Raw genomic sequence first — 21,732 nt, 5'->3', positions numbered from 1 at the left:
TCGAAGACTGAAATGAACCCTACTCCTAACCCTAACCTGAATACTAAACTGAACCCGACACCTAACCCTAACCTGAATACCAAACTGAACCCGACACCTAACCCTAACTCGAACACTAAACTGAACCCGACTCCTAACCCTAACCCGAATACCACACTGAACCTTATACCTAACCCTAACTCGAAGACTGAAATGAACCCTACTCCTAACTCTAACTCGAACACTAAACTGAACCCTACTCCTAACCCTAACCTGAACACTAAACTGAACCCTACTCCTAACCCTAACCTGAATCCTAAACTGAACCCTACTCCTAACTCTATCCTGAATACTAAACTGAACCCTACTCCTAAACCTAACTCGAACACTAAAATGAACCCTACTCCTAACCCTAACTCGAACACTAAACTGAACCCAACTCCTAACCCTAACTCGAACACTAAACTGAACCCGACACCTAACCCTAACCTGAATACTAAACTGAACCCTACTCCTAACCCTAACTCGAACACTAAACTGAACCCTACTCCTAAACCTAACTCCAACACTAAACTGCACCCTACTCCTAACCTGAACACTAAACTGAACCCTAAGCTGAACCCAACTCCTAACCCTAACCCGAACACTAAATTGAACCCTACTCCTAACCCTATCCTGAACACTAAACTGAACCCTAATCCTAACCCTAACCTGAATACTAAACTGAACCCGACTCCTAACCCTAACCTGAATACTAAACTGAACCCTACTCCTAACCCTAACCCGAACACTAAACTGAACCCTACTCCTAACCCTAACCCGAATACCAAACTGAACCCGACTCCTAACCCTAACCCGAACACTAAACTGAAATCGACTCCTAACCCTAACTCGAACACTAAGCTGAACCTGATTCCTAACCCTAACCTGAACACTAAACTGAACCCTACTCCTCACCCTAACCTGAATACTAAACTGAACCCTACTCCTAACCCTAATCCGAACACTAAACTGAACCCTACACCTAACCCTAACCTGAATACTAAACTGAACCCTAGTCCTAACGCTAACCCGAACACTAAACTGAACCCTACTCCTAACCCTAACCCGAACACTAAACTGAACCCTACTACTAACCCTAACTCGAACACTATAATGAACCCGACACCTAACCCTAACCTGAATACTAAACTGAACCCTACTCCTAACCCTAACTCGAACACTACACTTAACCCGACTCCTAACCCTAACCTGAATACTAAACTGAACCCTACTCCGAACCCTAACTCGAACACTAAACTGCACCCTACTCCTAACCTGAACACTAAACTGAACCCTAAACTGAACCCTACTCCTAACACTAACTCGAACACTAAACTGAACCCGACTCTTAACCCTATCCCGAACTCTAAACTGAACCCTACTCCTAACCCTAACCTGAATACTAAACTGAACCCTACTCCTAACCCTAAACTGAATACTAAACTGAACCCAACTCCTAACTCTAATCCGAACACTAAACTGAAACCTACACCTAACCCTAAACTGAAACTAAACTGAATCCTACTACTAACCCTAACACGAACACTAAACTGAACCCTACTCCTAACCCTAACCTGAATACTAAACTGAACCCTACTACTAACCCTAACCCGAACACTAAACTGAACCCTACTCCTAACCCTAACCCGAACACTAAACTGAACCCTACTACTAACCGTAACCCGAACACTAAACTGAACCCTACTCCTAACCCTAACTCCAACACTAAACTGAACCCTACTCCTAACCCTAACCTGAATACTAAACTGAACCCGACACCTAACCCTAACCTGACTACCAAACTGAACCCGACACCTAACCCTAACTCGAACACTAAACTGAACCCGACTCCTAACCCTAACCCGAATACCACACTGAACCTTATACCTAACCCTAACTCGAAGACTGAAATGAACCCTACTCCTAACCCTAAACTGAATACTAAACTGAACCCGACACCTAACCCTAACCTGAATACCAAACTGAACCCGACACCTAACCCTAACTCGAACACTAAACTGAACCCGACTCCTAACCCTAACCCGAATACCACACTGAACCTTATACCTAACCCTAACTTGAAGACTGAAATGAACCCTACTCCTAACTCTAACTCGAACACTAAACTGAACCCTACTCCTAACCCTAACCTGAACACTAAACTGAACCCTACTCCTAACCCTAACCTGAATCCTAAACTGAACCCTACTCCTAACCCTATCCTGAATACTAAACTGAACCCTACTCCTAAACCTAACTCGAACACTAAAATGAACCCTACTCCTAACCCTAACTCGAACACTAAACTGAACCCAACTCCTAACCCTAACTCGAACACTAAACTGAACCCGACACCTAACCCTAACCTGAATACTAAACTGAACCCTACTCCTAACCCTAACTCGAACACTAAACTGAACCCTACTCCTAAACCTAACTCCAACACTAAACTGCACCCTACTCCTAACCTGAACACTAAACTGAACCCTAAGCTGAACCCAACTCCTAACCCTAACCCGAACACTAAATTGAACCCTACTCCTAACCCTATCCTGAACACTAAACTGAACCCTAATCCTAACCCTAACCTGAATACTAAACTGAACCCGACTCCTAACCCTAACCTGAATACTAAACTGAACCCTACTCCTAACCCTAACCCGAACACTAAACTGAACCCTACTCCTAACCCTAACTCGAACACTAAACTGAACCCTACTCCGAACCCTAACTCGAACACTAAACTGCACCCTACTCCTAACCTGAACACTAAACTGAACCCTAAACTGAACCCTACTCCTAACACTAACTCGAACACTAAACTGAACCCGACTCTTAACCCTATCCCGAACTCTAAACTGAACCCTACTCCTAACCCTAACCTGAATACTAAACTGAACCCTACTCCTAACCCTAACCCGAACACTAAACTGAAATCGACACCTAACCCTAACTCGAACACTAAACTGAACCTGACTCCTAACCATAACCTGAACACTAAACTGAACCCTACTCCTAACCCTTAACTGAATACTAAACTGAACCCAACTCCTAACTCTAATCCGAACACTAAACTGAAAACTACACCTAACCCTAAACTGAATACTAAACTGAATCCTACTACTAACCCTAACACGAACACTAAACTGAACCCTACTCCTAACCCTAACCTGAATACTAAACTGAACCCTACTACTAACCCTAACCCGAACACTAAACTGAACCCTACTCCTAACCCTAACCCGAACACTAAACTGAACCCTACTACTAACCCTAACCCGAACACTAAACTGAACCCTACTCCTAACCCTAACTCCAACACTAAACTGAACCCTAATCCTAACCCTAACCTGAATACTAAACTGAACCCGACACCTAACCCTAACCTGACTACCAAACTGAACCCGACACCTAACCCTAACTCGAACACTAAACTGAGCCCGACTCCTAACCCTAACCCGAATACCACACTGAACCTTATACCTAACCCTAACTCGAAGACTGAAATGAACCCTTCTCCTAACCCTAACCTGAATACTAAACTGAACCCGACACCTAACCCTAACCTGAATACCAAACTGAACCCGACACCTAACCCTAACTCGAACACTAAACTGAACCCGACTCCTAACCCTAACCCGAATACCACACTGAACCTTATACCTAACCCTAACTCGAAGACTGAAATGAACCCTACTCCTAACCCTAACCTGAACACTAAACTGAACCCTACTCCTAACCCTAACCTGAATCCTAAACTGAACCCTACTCCTAACCCTATCCTGAATACTAAACTGAACCCTACTCCTAAACCTAACTCGAACACTAAACTGAACCCTACTCCTAACCCTAAATCGAACATTAAACTGAACCCAACTCCTAACCCTAACTCGAACACTAAACTGAACCCGACACCTAACCCTAACCTGAATACTAAACTGAACCCTACTCCTAACCCTAACTCGAACACTAAACTGAACCCTACTCCTAACCCTAACTCCAACAGTAAACTGCACCCTACTCCTAACCTGAACACTAAACTGAACCCTAAGCTGAACCCAACTCCTAACCCTAACCCGAACACTAAATTCAACCCTACTCCTAACCCTATCCTGAACACTAAACTGAACCCTACTCCTAACCCTAACCTGAATACTAAACTAAACCCGACTCCTAACCCTAACCTGAATACTAAACTGAACCCTACTCCTAACCCTAACCCGAACACTAAACTGAACCCTACTCCTAACCCTAACCCGAATACCAAACTGAACCCGACTCCTAACCCTAACCCGAACACTAAACTGAAATCGACTCCTAACCCTAACTCGAACACTAAACTGAACCTGATTCCTAACCCTAACCTGAACACTAAACTGAACCCTACTCCTCACCCTAACCTGAATACTAAACTGAACCCTACTCCTAACCCTAATCCGAACACTAAACTGAACCCTACACCTAACCCTAACCTGAATACTAAACTGAACCCTAGTCCTAACGCTAACCCGAACACTAAACTGAACCCTACTCCTAACCCTAACCCGAACACTAAACTGAACCCTACTCCTAAACCTAACTCGAACACTATAATGAACCCGACACCTAACCCTAACCTGAATACTAAACTGAACCCTACTCCTAACCCTAACTCGAACACTACACTTAACCCGACTCCTAACCCTAACCTGAATACTAAACTGAACCCTACTCCGAACCCTAACTCGAACATTAAACTGCACCCTACTCCTAACCTGAACACTAAACTGAACCCTAAACTGAACCCTACTCCTAACACTAACTCGAACACTAAACTGAACCCGACTCTTAACCCTATCCCGAACTCAAAACTGAACCCTACTCCAAACCCTAACCTGAATACTAAACTGAACCGGACATCTAACCCTAACCTGAATACCAAACTGAACCCGACACCTAACCCTAACTCGAACACTAAACAGAACCCGACTCCTAACCCTAACCCGAATACCAAACTGAACCTTATACTTAACCCTAACTCGAAAACTGAACTGAACCCTACTCCTAAGCCTTAATCGTACACTAAACTGAACTCTACTCCTAACCCTAACCTGAACACTAAACTGAACCCTACTCCTAACCCTAACCTGAATCCTAAACTGAACCCTACTCCTAACCCTAGCCTGAATACTAAATTGAACCCTACTCCTAACCCTAACTCGAACACTAAACTGAACCCTCCTCCTAACCCTAACTCGAACACTAAACTGAACCCGACACCTAACCCTAACCTGAATACTAAACTGAACCCTACTACTAACCCTAATTCGAACACTAAACTTAACCCGACTCCTAACCCTAACCTGAATACTTAACTGAACCCTACTCCGAACCCTAACTCGAACACTAAACTGCTACCTACTCCTAACCCTAACCTGAATACTAAACTGAACCCTACTCCTAACCCTAACTCGAACAATAAACTGAACCCTACACCTAACCCTATCCTGAATACTAAACTGAACCCTACTCCTAACCCTAACTCGAACACTAAACTGAACCCTACACCTAACCCTAACCTGAATACTAAACTGAACCTTACTCCTAACGCTAACTCGAACACTAAACTGAACCCTACACCTAACCCTAACCCGAACACTAAACTGAAATCGACACCTAACCCTAACTCGAACACTAAACTGAACCTGACTCCTAACCATAACCTGAACACTAAACTGAACCCTACTCCTAACCCTAAACTGAATACTAAACTGAACCCAACTCCTAACTCTAATCCGAACACTAAACTGAAAACTACACCTAACCCTAAACTGAAACTAAACTGAATCCTACTACTAACCCTAACACGAACACTAAACTGAACCCTACTCCTAACCCTAACCTGAATACTAAACTGAACCCTACTACTAACCCTAACCCGAACACTAAACTGAACCCTACTCCTAACCCTAACCCGAACACTAAACTGAACCCTACTACTAACCCTAACCCGAACACTAAACTGAACCCTACTCCTAACCCTAACTCCAACACTAAACTGAACCCTACTCCTAACCCTAACCTGAATACTAAACTGAACCCGACGCCTAACCCTAACCTGACTACCAAACTGAAACCGACACCTAACCCTAACTCGAACACTAAACTGAACCCGACTCCTAACCCTAACCCGAATACCACACTGAACCTTATACCTAACCCTAACTCGAAGACTGAAATGAACCCTACTCCTAACCCTAACTCGAACACTAAACTGAACCCGACTCCTAACCCTAACCCGAATACCACACTGAACCTTATACCTAACCCTAACTCGAAGACTGAAATGAACCCTACTCCTAACTCTAACTCGAACACTAAACTGAACCCTACTCCTAACCCTAACCTGAACACTAAACTGAACCCTACTCCTAACCCTAACCTGAATCCTAAACTGAACCCTACTCCTAACCCTATCCTGAATACTAAACTGAACCCTACTCCTAAACCTAACTCGAACACTAAAATGAACCCTACTCCTAACCCTAACTCGAACACTAAACTGAACCCAACTCCTAACCCTAACTCGAACACTAAACTGAACCCGACACCTAACCCTAACCTGAATACTAAACTGAACCCTACTCCTAACCCTAACTCGAACACTAAACTGAACCCTACTCCTAAACCTAACTCCAACACTAAACTGCACCCTACTCCTAACCTGAACACTAAACTGAACCCTAAGCTGAACCCAACTCCTAACCCTAACCCGAACACTAAATTGAACCCTACTCCTAACCCTATCCTGAACACTAAACTGAACCCTAATCCTAACCCTAACCTGAATACTAAACTGAACCCGACTCCTAACCCTAACCTGAATACTAAACTGAACCCTACTCCTAACCCTAACCCGAACACTAAACTGAACCCTACTCCTAACCCTAACCCGAATACCAAACTGAACCCGACTCCTAACCCTAACCCGAACACTAAACTGAAATCGACTCCTAACCCTAACTCGAACACTAAGCTGAACCTGATTCCTAACCCTAACCTGAACACTAAACTGAACCCTACTCCTCACCCTAACCTGAATACTAAACTGAACCCTACTCCTAACCCTAATCCGAACACTAAACTGAACCCTACACCTAACCCTAACCTGAATACTAAACTGAACCCTAGTCCTAACGCTAACCCGAACACTAAACTGAACCCTACTCCTAACCCTAACCCGAACACTAAACTGAACCCTACTACTAACCCTAACTCGAACACTATAATGAACCCGACACCTAACCCTAACCTGAATACTAAACTGAACCCTACTCCTAACCCTAACTCGAACACTACACTTAACCCGACTCCTAACCCTAACCTGAATACTAAACTGAACCCTACTCCGAACCCTAACTCGAACACTAAACTGCACCCTACTCCTAACCTGAACACTAAACTGAACCCTAAACTGAACCCTACTCCTAACACTAACTCGAACACTAAACTGAACCCGACTCTTAACCCTATCCCGAACTCTAAACTGAACCCTACTCCTAACCCTAACCTGAATACTAAACTGAACCCTACTCCTAACCCTAAACTGAATACTAAACTGAACCCAACTCCTAACTCTAATCCGAACACTAAACTGAAACCTACACCTAACCCTAAACTGAAACTAAACTGAATCCTACTACTAACCCTAACACGAACACTAAACTGAACCCTACTCCTAACCCTAACCTGAATACTAAACTGAACCCTACTACTAACCCTAACCCGAACACTAAACTGAACCCTACTCCTAACCCTAACCCGAACACTAAACTGAACCCTACTACTAACCGTAACCCGAACACTAAACTGAACCCTACTCCTAACCCTAACTCCAACACTAAACTGAACCCTACTCCTAACCCTAACCTGAATACTAAACTGAACCCGACACCTAACCCTAACCTGACTACCAAACTGAACCCGACACCTAACCCTAACTCGAACACTAAACTGAACCCGACTCCTAACCCTAACCCGAATACCACACTGAACCTTATACCTAACCCTAACTCGAAGACTGAAATGAACCCTACTCCTAACCCTAAACTGAATACTAAACTGAACCCGACACCTAACCCTAACCTGAATACCAAACTGAACCCGACACCTAACCCTAACTCGAACACTAAACTGAACCCGACTCCTAACCCTAACCCGAATACCACACTGAACCTTATACCTAACCCTAACTCGAAGACTGAAATGAACCCTACTCCTAACTCTAACTCGAACACTAAACTGAACCCTACTCCTAACCCTAACCTGAACACTAAACTGAACCCTACTCCTAACCCTAACCTGAATCCTAAACTGAACCCTACTCCTAACCCTATCCTGAATACTAAACTGAACCCTACTCCTAAACCTAACTCGAACACTAAAATGAACCCTACTCCTAACCCTAACTCGAACACTAAACTGAACCCAACTCCTAACCCTAACTCGAACACTAAACTGAACCCGACACCTAACCCTAACCTGAATACTAAACTGAACCCTACTCCTAACCCTAACTCGAACACTAAACTGAACCCTACTCCTAAACCTAACTCCAACACTAAACTGCACCCTACTCCTAACCTGAACACTAAACTGAACCCTAAGCTGAACCCAACTCCTAACCCTAACCCGAACACTAAATTGAACCCTACTCCTAACCCTATCCTGAACACTAAACTGAACCCTAATCCTAACCCTAACCTGAATACTAAACTGAACCCGACTCCTAACCCTAACCTGAATACTAAACTGAACCCTACTCCTAACCCTAACCCGAACACTAAACTGAACCCTACTCCTAACCCTAACCCGAATACCAAACTGAACCCGACTCCTAACCCTAACCCGAACACTAAACTGAAATCGACTCCTAACCCTAACTCGAACACTAAGCTGAACCTGATTCCTAACCCTAACCTGAACACTAAACTGAACCCTACTCCTCACCCTAACCTGAATACTAAACTGAACCCTACTCCTAACCCTAATCCGAACACTAAACTGAACCCTACACCTAACCCTAACCTGAATACTAAACTGAACCCTAGTCCTAACGCTAACCCGAACACTAAACTGAACCCTACTCCTAACCCTAACCCGAACACTAAACTGAACCCTACTACTAACCCTAACTCGAACACTATAATGAACCCGACACCTAACCCTAACCTGAATACTAAACTGAACCCTACTCCTAACCCTAACTCGAACACTACACTTAACCCGACTCCTAACCCTAACCTGAATACCAAACTGAACCCTACTCCGAACCCTAACACGAACACTAAACTGCACCCTACTCCTAACCTGAACACTAAACTGAACCCTAAACTGAACCCTACTCCTAACACTAACTCGAACACTAAACTGAACCCGACTCTTAACCCTATCCCGAACTCTAAACTGAACCCTACTCCTAACCCTAACCTGAATACTAAACTGAACCCTACTCCTAACCCTAACCCGAACACTAAACTGAACCCGACTCCTAACCCTAACTCGAACACTAAACTGAACCCTACTCCTAACCCTAACCCGAACACTAAACTGAACCCGACTCCTAACACTAACTCGAACACTAAACTGAACCCTACTCCTAACCCTAACCCGAACACTATACTGAACCCTACTCCTAACCCTAACCCGAACACTAAATTGAACCCTACTCCTAACCCTAACCCGAACAGTTAACTGAACCCTATTCCTAACTCCAACTCGAACACTAAACTGAACCCGACTCCTAACCCTAACCTGAATACTAAATTGAACCCTACTCCTAACCCTAACTCGAACACAAAACTGAACCCTACTCATAACCCTAACCTGAATACTAAACTGAACCCTACTCCTAAGCCTAACTCGAACACTAAACTGAACACTACTTCTAACCCTAACTCGAACACTAAACTGAACCCGACACCTAACCCTAACCTGAATACTAAACTGAACCCTACTCCTAACCCTAATCTGAATACTAAACTGAACCCTATTCCTAACCCTAACTCGAACACTAAACTTAAATCGACTACTATCCCTAACTCGAACACTAAACTGAACCCTACTCCTAACCCTAACCTGAATAGTAAACTGAACCCTACTCCTAAACCTAACCCGAACACTATACTGGACCATACTCCTAACCCTAATCCAAATACCAAACTGATCCTTACAACTAACCCTAACTCGAACAATAAACTGAACCCTACACCTATCCCTATCCTGAATACTAAACTGAACCCTACTCCTAACCCTAACCTGAACACTAAACTGAACCCTACACCTAACCCTAACCTGAATACTAAACTGAACCCTACTCCTAACCGTAACCTGAAATCTAAACTGAACCCTACTCCTAACCCTAGCCTGAATACTAAACTGATCCCTACTCCTAACCCTAACCTGAACACTAAACTGAACCCTACTACTAACCCTAACTCGAACACTAAACTGAACCCTACTCCTAACCCTAACCCGAACACTAAACTGGACCCTGCTCCTAACCCTATCCTGAACACTACACTGAACCCTACTCCTAACCCTAACCCGAACACTAAACTGAACACTACTCCTAACCCTAACCCGAATACCAAACTGAACCCGACTCCTAACCCTAACTCGAACACTAAACTGAACCCTAACCCTAACCCTAACCCGAACACTAAACTGTAATCGACTCCTAACCCGAACTCGAACACTAAACTGAACCTGACTCCTAACCCTAACCTGAACACTAAACTGAACCCTACTCCTAACCCTAACCTGAATACTAAACTGAACCCTACTCCTAACCCTAATCCGAACACTGAACTGAACCCTACACCTAACCCTAACCTGAATACTAAACTGGACCCTACTCCTAACGCTAACCCGAGCACTAAACTGAACCCTACTCCTAACCCTAACCCGAACACTAAACTGAACCCTGCTCCTAACCCTAACCTGAATACCAAACTGAACCCGACACCTAACCCTAACTCGACCTCTAAACTGAACCCTTCTCCTAACCCGAACCTGAATACTAAACTGAACCCGACTCCTAACCCTAACTCTAAGTCAAAACTGAACCTTACCCCTGACCCTAACCTGAATACTAAACTGAACCCGACTCCTAACCCTAACCTGAATACTAAACTGAACCCGACTCCTAACCCTAACTCGAACACTAAACTGAATCATACTCCTAACCCTAACCTGAATACTAAACTGAACCCTACTCCTAACCATAATCCGAACACTAAACTGAACCCTACACCTAACCCTAACCTGAATACTAAACTGAACCCTAGTCCTAACGCTAAACCGAACACTAAACTGAACCCTACTCCTAACCCTAACCCGAACACTAAACTGAACCCTGCTGCTAACCCTAACGTGAACACTAAACTGAACCCTACTCCTAACCCTAACCCGAACACTCAACTGGACCCTGCTCCTAACCCTATCCTGAACACTAAACTGAACCCTACTCCTAACCCTAACTCGAACACTAAACTGAACCCTAACCCTAACCCTAACCGTACACTAAACTGAAATCGACTCCTAACCCTAACTCGAACACTAAACTGAACCTCACTCCTAACCCTTACCTGAACACTAAACTGAACCCTACTCCTAACCCTAACCTGAATAATAAACTGAACCCTACTCCTAACCCTCATCCGAACACTAAACTGAACCCTACACCTATCGCTAAACTGTATACTAAACTGAACCCTACTCCTAACCCTAACCCGAACACTAAACTGAACCCTACTCCTAACCCTAACCCGAATACCAAATTGAACCTTACACCTAACCCTAACTCGAACACTAAACTGAACCCTACTCCTAACCCTAACCTGAATACAAAACTGAACCCTACTCCTAACCCTAGCCTGAATACTAAACTGAACCCGACTCCTAACCCTAACCTGAATACTAAACTGAACCCTACTCTGAACCCTAACTCGAACACTAAACTGCACCCTACTCCTAACCTGAACACTAAACTGAACCCTAAACTGAACCCTACTCCTAACCCTAACCCGATCACTAAACTGGACCCTACTACTAACGATCTCCTGAACACTAAAATGAACCCAACTCCTAACCCTAACCTGAATACTAAACTGAACCCTACTCCTAACCCTAACCCGAACACTAAACTGAACCCTACTCCTAACCCTAATCCAAATAACAAACTGATCCTTACACGTAACCCTAACTCGAACAATAAACTGAACCCTACACCTAACCCTATCCTGAATACTAAACTGAACCCTACTCCTAACCCTAACTCGAACACTAAACTGAACCCTACACCTAACCCTAACCTGAATACTAAACTGAACCCAACAACTAACCCTAACCTGAATACCAAACTGAACCCGACACCTAACCCTAACTCGAACACTAAACTGAACCCGACTCCTAACCCTAACCCGAATACCAAACTGAACCTTATACCTAACCCTAACTCGAACACTGAACTGAACCCTACTCCTAACCCTAACTCGAACACTAAACTGAACCCTACTCCTAACCCTAACCTGAACACTAAACTGAACCCTACTCCTAACCCTAACCTGAATCCTAAACTGAACCCTACTCCTAACCCTAGCCTGAATACTAAACTGAACCCTACTCCTAAACCTAACTCGAACACTAAACTGAACCCTACTCCTAACCCTAACTCGAACACTAAACTGAACCCTACTCCAAACCCTAACTCGAACACTAAACTGAACCCGACACCTAACCCTAACCTAAATACCAGACTGAACCCTACTCCTAACCCTCACTCGAACACTAAACTGAACCCTACTCCGAACCCTAACTCGAACACTAAACTGCACCCTACTCCTAACCGGAACACTAAACTGAACCCTAAGCTGAACCCTACTCCTAAACCTAACCCGAACACTAAATTGGACCCTACTCCTAACCCTATCCTGAACACTAAACTGAACCCTACTCCTAACCCTAACCTGAATACTAAACTGAACCCGACTCCTAACCCTAACCTTAATACTAAACTGAACCCTACTCCTAACCCTAACCCGAACACTAAACTGAACCCTACTCCTAACCCTAACCCGAATACCAAACTGAACCCGACTCCTAACCCTAACTCGAACACTAAACTGAACCCTACCCTAACCCTAACCCGAACACTAAACTGAAATCGACTCCTAACCCTAACTCGAAGACTAAACTGAACCTGACTCCTAACCCTAACCTGAATACTAAACTGAACCCTACTCCTAACCCTAACCTGAATACTAAACTGAACCCTACTCCTAACCCTAACCCAAACACTAAATTGAACTCTACTCCTAACCCTAACTCGAACACTAAACTGAACCCTACTCCTAACCGTAACCTGAATACTAAACTGAACCCGACACCTAACCCTAACCTGAATACCAAACTGAACCCGACACCTAACCCTAACTCGAACACTAAACTGAACCCGACTCCTAACCCTAACCCGAATACCACACTGAACCTTATACCTAACCCTAACTCGAACACTGAACTGAACCCTACTCCTAACCCTAACTCGAACACTAAACTGAAACCTACTCCTAACCCTAACCTGAACACTAAACTGAAACCTACTCCTAACCCTATCCTGAATACTAAACTGAACCCTACTCCTAAACCTAACTCGAACACTAAACTGAACCCTACTCCTAACCCTAACTCGAACACTAAACTGAACCCAACTCCTAACCCTAACTCGAACACTAAACTGAACCCGACACCTAACCCTAACCTGAATACTAAACTGAACACTACTCCTAACCCTAACTCGAACACTAAACTGAACCCTACTCCTAACCCTATCTCGAACACTAAACTGCACCCTACTCCTAACCTGAACACTAAACTGAACCCTAAGCTGAACCCTACTCCTAACCCTAACCCGAACACTAAATTGGACCCTACTCCTAACCCTATCCTGAACACTAAACTGAACCCTACTCCTAACCCTAACCTGAATACTAAACTCAACCCGACTCCTAACCCTAACCTGAATACTAAACTGAACCCTACTCCTAACCCTAACCCGAACACTAAACTGAACCCTACTCCTAACCCTAACCCGAATACCAAACTGAACCCGACTCCTAACCCTAACTCGAACACTAAACTGATCCCTACCCTCACCCTAACCCGAACACTAAACTGAAATCGACTCCTAACCCTAACTCGAACACTAAACTGTACCTGATTCCTAACCCTAACCTGAACACTAAACTGAACCCTACTCCTCACCCTAACCTGAATACTAAACTGAACCCTACTCCTAACCCTAATCCGAACACTAAACTGAACCCTACACCTAACCCTAACCTAAATACTAAACTGAACCCTAGTCCTAACGCTAACCCGAACACTAAACTGAACCCTACTCCTAACCCTAACCCGAACACTAAACTGAACAATGCTGCTAACCCTAACCTGAATACTAAACTGAACCCTACTCCTAACCCTAACTCGAACACTATACTGAACCCGACACCTAACCCTAACCTGAATACTAAACTGAACCCTACTCCAAACCCTAACTCGAACACTAAACTACACCCTACTCCTAACCTGAACACTAAACTGAACCCTAAACTGAACCCTACTCCTAACACTAACTCGAACACTAAACTGAACCCGACTCTTAACCCTATCCCGAACTCTAAACTGAACCCTACTCCTAACCCTAACCTGAATACTAAACTGAACCCTACTCCTAACCCTAACCCGAACACTAAACTGAACCCTACTCCTAACCCTTACTCGAACACAAAACTGAACCCTACTCCTAACCCTAACCTGAATACTAAACTGAACCCTACTCCTAACCCTAACTCGAACACTAAACTGCACCCTACTCCTAACCTCAACACTAAACTGAACCCTAAACTGGACCCTACTCCTAACCCTATCCTGAACACTAAAATGAACCCTACTCCTAACCCTAACCTGAATACTAAACTGAACCCGACTCCTAACCCTAACCTGAATACTAAACTGAACCCTACTCCTAACCCTAACCCGAACACTAAACTGAACCCTACTCCTAACCCTAATACAAATACCAAACTGATCCTTACACGTAACCCTAACTCGAACACTAAACTGAACCCTACACCTAACCCTATCCTGAATACTAAACTGAACCCTACTCCTAACCCTAACTCGAACACTATACTGGACCCTACTCCTAACCCTATCCTGAACACTAAAATGAACCCTACTCCTAACCCTAACCTGAATACTAAACTGAACCCTACTCCTAACCCTGACCCGAACATTAAACTGAATCCTACCCCTAACCCTAATCCAAATACCAAACTGATCCTTAAATCTAACCTTAACTCGAACACTAAACTGAACACTACACCTAACCCTAACCTGAATACTAATATGAACTCTACTCCTAACCCTAACTCGAACACTAAACTGAACCCTACACCTAACCCTAACCTGAATACTAAACTGAACCCTACTCCTAACACAAACTCGAACACTAAACTGAACCCGACTCTTAAACTTAGCCCGAACTCTAAACTGAACCCTACTCCTAACCCTAACCTGAATACTAAACTGAACCCTACTCCTAACCCTAACCCGAACACTAAACTGAACCCTACTCCTAACCCTAACCTGAATACTTAACTGAACCCGACTCCTAACCCTAACTCGAACACTAAACTGAACCCTACTCCTAACCCTAACCCGAACACTAAACTGAACCCTACTCCTAACCCTAACCCGAACACTAAATTGAACCCTACTCCTAACCCTAACCCGAACAGTTAACTGAACCCTATTCCTAACTCCAACTCGAACACTAAACTGAACCAGACTCCTAACCCTAACCTGAATACTAAATTGAACCCTACTCCTAACCCTAACTCGAACAAAAAACTGAACCCAACTCCTAACCCTAACCTGAATACTAAACTGAACCCTACTCCTAACCCAAACTCGAACACTAAACTGAACACTACTTCTAACCCTAACTCGAACACTAAACTGAACCCGACTCCTAACCCTAACCTGAATACTAAACTGAACCCTACTCCTAACCCTAACCTGAATACTAAACTGAACCCTACTCCTAACCCTAACCCGAACACTAAACTGAACCCTACTCCTAACCCTAACCTGAATACTAAACTGAACCCGACTCCAAACCCTAACTCGAACACTAAACTGAACCCTACTCCTAACCCTAACCCGAACACTAAACTGAACCCTAATCCTAACCCTAACCCGAACACTAAATTGAACCCTACTCCTAACCCTAACCCGAACAGTTAACTGAACCCTATTCCTAACTCCAACTCGAACACTAAACTGAACCCGACTCCTAACCCTAACCTGTATACTAAACTGAACCCTACTCCTAACCCTAACTCGAACACTAAACTGAACCCTACTCCTAACCCTAACCTGAATACTAAACTGAACCCTACTCCTAACCCTAACTCGAACACTAAACTGAACACTACTTCTAACCCTAACTCGAACACTAAACTGAACCCGACTCCTAACCCTAACCTGAATACTAAACTGAACCCTACTCCTAACCCTAATCTGAATACTACACTGAACCCTATTCCTAACCCTAACTCGAACACTTAACTTAAATCGACTACTATCCCTAACTCGAACACTAAACTGAACCCTACTCCTAACCCTAACCTGAATACTAAACTGAACCCTACTCCTAAACCTAACCCGAACACTAAACTGGACCATACTCCTAACCCTAACTCGAACACTATACTGGACCCTACTCCTAACCCTATCCTGAACACTAAAATGAACCCTACTCCTATCCCTAACCTGAATAATAAACTGAACCCTACTCCTAACACTGACCCGAACATTAAACTGAATCCTACCCCTAACCCTAATCCAAATACCAAACTGATCCTTAAATCTAACCTTAACTCGAACACTAAACTGAACACTACACCTAACCCTAACCTGAATACTAATATGAACTCTACTCCTAACCCTAACTCGAACACTAAACTGAACCCTACACCTAACCCTAACCTGAATACTAAACTGAACCCTACTCCTAACACAAACTCGAACACTAAACTGAACCCGACTCTTAACCCTAGCCCGAACTCTAAACTGAACCCTACTCCTAACCCTAACCTGAATACTAAACTGAACCCTACTCCTAACCCTAACCCGAACACTAAACTGAACCCTACTCCTAACCCTAACCTGAATACTTAACTGAACCCGACTCCTAACCCTAACCCGAACACTAAACTGAACCCTACTCCTAACCCAACCCGAACACTAAATTGAACCCTACTCCTAACCCTAACCCGAACAGTTAACTGAACCCTATTCCTAACTCCAACTCGAACACTAAACAGAACCCGACTTCTAACCCTAACCTGAATACTAAATTGAACCCTACTCCTAACCCTAACTCGAACACAAAACTGAACCCAACTCCTAACCCTAACCTGAATACTAAACTGAACCCGACTCCTAACCCTAACCTGAATACTAAACTGAACCCGACACCTAACCCTAACTCGAACTCTAAACTGAACCCTTCTCCTAACCCTAACCTGAATACTAAACTGAACCTGACTCCTAACCCTAACCTGAATACTAAACTGAACCCTACTCCTATCCCTAACTCTAAGTCTAAACTGAACCTTACCCCTGACCCTAACCTGAATACTAAACTGAACCCGACTCCTAACCCTAACCTGAATACTAAACTGAACCCTCCTCCTAACCCTAACCCGAACACTAAACTGAACCCTACTCCTAACCTTAACTAGAAAACTAAACTGAACCCGACTTCAAACCCTAACCTGAATACTAAACTGAACCCTACTCCTAACCCAAACCCGAACACTAAACTGAACCCTCCTTCTAACCCTAACCCGAACACTAAATTGAACTCTACTCCTAACCCTAACCTGAATACTAAACTGAACCCTCCTCCTAACCCTAACCCGAACACTAAACTGAACCCTACTCCTAACCTTAACTAGAAAACTAAACTGAACCCGACTTCTAACCCTAACCTGAATACTAAACTGAACCCTACTCCTAACCCTAACCCGAACACTAAACTGAACCCTCCTCCTAACCCTAACCCGATCACTAAATTGAACCCTACTCCTAACCCTAACTCGAACACTAAACTGAACCCGACTCCTAACCCTAACTCGAACACTAAACTGAACCCTCCTCCTAACCCTAACCCGAACACTAAACTGAACCCTACTCCTAACCTTAACTAGAAAACTAAACTGAACCCGACTTCTAACCCTAACCTGAATACTAAACTGAACCCTACTCCTAACCCTTACTCGAACACAAAACTGAACCCTACTCCTAACCCTAACCTGAATACTAAACTGAACCCTACTCCTAACCCTAACTCGAACACTAAACTGCACCCTACTCCTAACCTCAACACTAAACTGAACCCTAAACTGAACCCTACTCCTAACCCTAACCCGAACACTAAACTGGACCCTACTCCTAACCCTATCCTGAACACTAAAATGAACCCTACTCCTAACCCTAACCTGAATAATAAACTGAACCCGACTCCTAACCCTAACCTGAATACTAAACTGAACCCTACTCCTAACCCTAACCCGAACACTAAACTGAACCCTACTCCTAACCCTAATACAAATACCAAACTGATCCTTACACGTAACCCTAACTCGAACACTAAACTGAACCCTACACCTAACCCTATCCTGAATACTAAACTGAACCCTACTCCTAACCCTAACTGCAACACTAAACTGAACCCTACACCTTACCCTAACCTGAATACTAAATTGAACCCTACTCCTAACGCTAACTCGAACACTAAACTGAACCCTACACCTAACCCTAACCCGAACACTAAACTGAACCCTACTCCTAACCCTAACCTGAACACTAAACTGAACCCTTCTCCTTACCCTAACCTGAATTCTAAACTGAACCCTACTCCTAACCCTAACCTGAATACTAAACTGAACCCTACTCCTAACCCAAACTCGAACACTAAACTGAACACTACTTCTAACCCTAACTCGAACACTAAACTGAACCCGACTCCTAACCCTAACCTGAATACTAAACTGAACCCTACTCCTAACCCTAATCTGAATACTAAACTGAACCCTATTCCTAACCCTAACTCGAACACTAAACTTAAATCGACTACTATCCCTAACTCGAACACTAAATTGAACCCTACTCCTAACCCTATCCTGAATACTAAACTGAACCCTACTCCTAACCCTAACCTGAACACTAAACTGAACCCTACACCTAACCCTAACCTGAATACTAAACTGAACCCTACTCCTAACCCTAACCTGAACACTAAACTGAACCCTACTCCTAACCCTAACCTGAATACTAAACTGATCCCTACTCCTAACCCTAACCTGAACACTAAACTGAACCCTACTCCTAACCCTAACTCGAACACTAAACTGAACCCTACTCCTAACCCTAACCCGAACACTAAACTGGACCCTGCTCCTAACCCTATCCTGAACACTACACTGAACCCTACTCCTAACCCTAACCCGAACACTAAACTGAACCCTACTCCTAACCCTAACCCGAATACCAAACTGAACCCGACTCCTAACCCTAACTCGAACACTAAACTGAACCCTAACCCTAACCCTAAACCGAACACTAAACTGAAATCGACTCCTAACCCTAACTCGAACACTAAACTGAACCTGACTCCTAACGCTAACCCGAACACTAAACTGAACCCTACTCCTAACCCTAACCCGAACACTAAACTGAACCCTGCTCCTAACCCTAACCTGAATACTAAACTGAACCCGACTCCTAACCCTAACCTGAATACCAAACTGAACCCGACACCTAACCCTAACTCGATCTCTAAACTGAACCCTTCTCCTAACCCTAACCTGAATACTAAACTGAACCCGACTCCTTACCCTAACCTGAATACTAAACTGAACCCTACTCCTATCCCTAACTCGAAGTCTAAACTGAACCTTACCCCGGACCCTAACCTGAATACTAAACTGAACCCGACTCCTAACCCTAACCTGAATACTAAACTGAACCCGACTCCTAACCCTAACTCGAACACTAAACTGAATCATACTCCTAACCCTAACCTGAATACTAAACTGAACCCTACTCCTAACCCTAACTCGAACACTAAACTGAACCCTCCTCCTAACCCTAACCCGAACACTAAACTGAACCCTACTCCTAACCCTAACCTGAATACTAAACTGAACCCTACTCCTAACCCTTACTCGAACACAAAACTGAACCCTACTCCTAACCCTAACCTGAATACTAAACTGAACCCTACTCCTAACCCTAACTCGAACATTAAACTGCACCCTACTCCTAACCTCAACACTAAACTGAACCCTAAACTGAACCCTACTCCTAACCCTAACCCGAACACTAAACTGGACCCTACTCCTAACCCTATTCTGAACACTAAAATGAACCCTACTCCTATCCCTAACCTGAATACTAAACTGAACCCGACTCCTAACCCTAACCTGAATACTAAACTGAACCCAACTCCTAACCCTATCCCGAACACTAAACTGAACCCTACTCCTAACCCTAATACAAATACCAAACTGATCCTTACACGTAACCCTAACTCGAACACTAAAAATAACCCTACACCTAACCCTAACTCGAACACTAAACTGAACCCTACACCTTACCCTAACCTGAATACTAAACTGAACCCTACTCCTAACGCTAACTCGAACACTAAACTGAACCCTACACCTAACCCTAACCCGAACACTGAACTGAAAACGACTCCTAACCCGAACTCGAACACTAAACTGAACCTGACTCCTAACCCTAACCTGAACACTAAACTGAACCCTACTCCTTACCCTAACCTGAATACTAAACTGAACCCTACTCCTAACCCTAACCTGAATACTAAACTGAACCCTACTTCTAACCCTAACTCGAACACTAAACTGAACCCGACTCCTAACCCTAACCTGAATACTAAACTGAACCCTACTCCTTACCCTAATCTGAGTACTAAACTGAACCCTACTCCTAACCCTAACTCGAACACTAAACTGCACCCTACTCCTAACCCTAACCTGAACACTAAACTGAACCCTACTCCTAACCCTAACCTGAATACTAAACTGATCCCTACTCCTAACCCTAACCTGAACACTAAACTGAACCCTACTCCTAACCCTAACTCGAACACTACACTGAACCCTACTCCTAACCCTAACCCGAACACTAAACTGAACCCTACTCCTAACCCTAACCCGAATACCAAACTGAACCCGACTCCTAACCCTAACTCGAACACTAAACTGAACCCTAACCCTAACCCTAACCCGAACACTAAACTGAAATCGACTCCTAACCCTAACTCGAACACTAAACTGAACCTGACTCCTAACCCTAACCTGAACACTAAACTGAACCCTACTCCTAACCCTAACCTGAATACTAAACTGAACCCTACTCCTAACCCTAATCCGAACACTGAACTGAACCCTACACCTAACCCTAACCTGAATACTAAACTGAACCCTACTCCTAACGCTAACCCGAACACTAAACTGAACCCTACTCCTAACCCTAACCCGAACACTAAACTGAACCCTGCTCCTAACCCTAACC

The 21,732-nt window shown here is 43.9% G+C and overlaps 1 long non-coding RNA gene across 1 annotated transcript in view; it reads left to right on the top strand.

Annotated features, from left to right (window-relative positions):
• The window catches only part of LOC144690693 (uncharacterized), a 328,087-nt gene that overhangs the window by 196,500 nt on the left and 109,855 nt on the right, over window positions 1–21,732 (top strand). The gene's annotated exons all lie outside the window — the stretch shown is intronic.

The sequence above is a fragment of the Cetorhinus maximus genome, chromosome 15, assembly GCF_964194155.1.
Source record: "Cetorhinus maximus chromosome 15, sCetMax3.hap1.1, whole genome shotgun sequence".
Classification (NCBI taxonomy): domain Eukaryota; kingdom Metazoa; phylum Chordata; class Chondrichthyes; order Lamniformes; family Cetorhinidae; genus Cetorhinus; species Cetorhinus maximus.
This window is presented reverse-complemented; position numbering and strand designations above follow the sequence as displayed.